Genomic DNA, 444 nt, shown 5'->3' on the forward strand with positions numbered 1-444 from the left:
GTATATATATGTATATGTATATATATGTATATGTATATGTGTGTGTGTGTGTGTGTGTATAATGACTGAATTTAACTTTTTTTTAATTGTTCCAGTCTACATTTGTTATGCATTTTTGTTTCACTAAATATCATCTGAAACTTGATTTTAACCTGCAGAATCAACAGTTAATAGGAGGGGTGGCATCAAATGAAATTTTCACTTAAAGCTTAAAACAAACATCAGCCTGCCCTGCAGCTTGTCAACAAAAAGTATTAATTCCTGACTGAAATTTAAAACAAGGACCACACACCATACATTCTCACCCATATCAAGATTATTTGCTTAGCTACGCAAAAACTGGAATTCAGGCTCAGTTTATCCTTATTCCCCATGATGGTATCACACTCCACCCACCCACCCCTACACACACACACACACACACACACACACACACACACACAC

The sequence above is a fragment of the Austrofundulus limnaeus genome, unplaced genomic scaffold, assembly GCF_001266775.1.
Source record: "Austrofundulus limnaeus strain Quisiro unplaced genomic scaffold, Austrofundulus_limnaeus-1.0 Scaffold87, whole genome shotgun sequence".
In the NCBI taxonomy this organism is placed as follows: domain Eukaryota; kingdom Metazoa; phylum Chordata; class Actinopteri; order Cyprinodontiformes; family Rivulidae; genus Austrofundulus; species Austrofundulus limnaeus.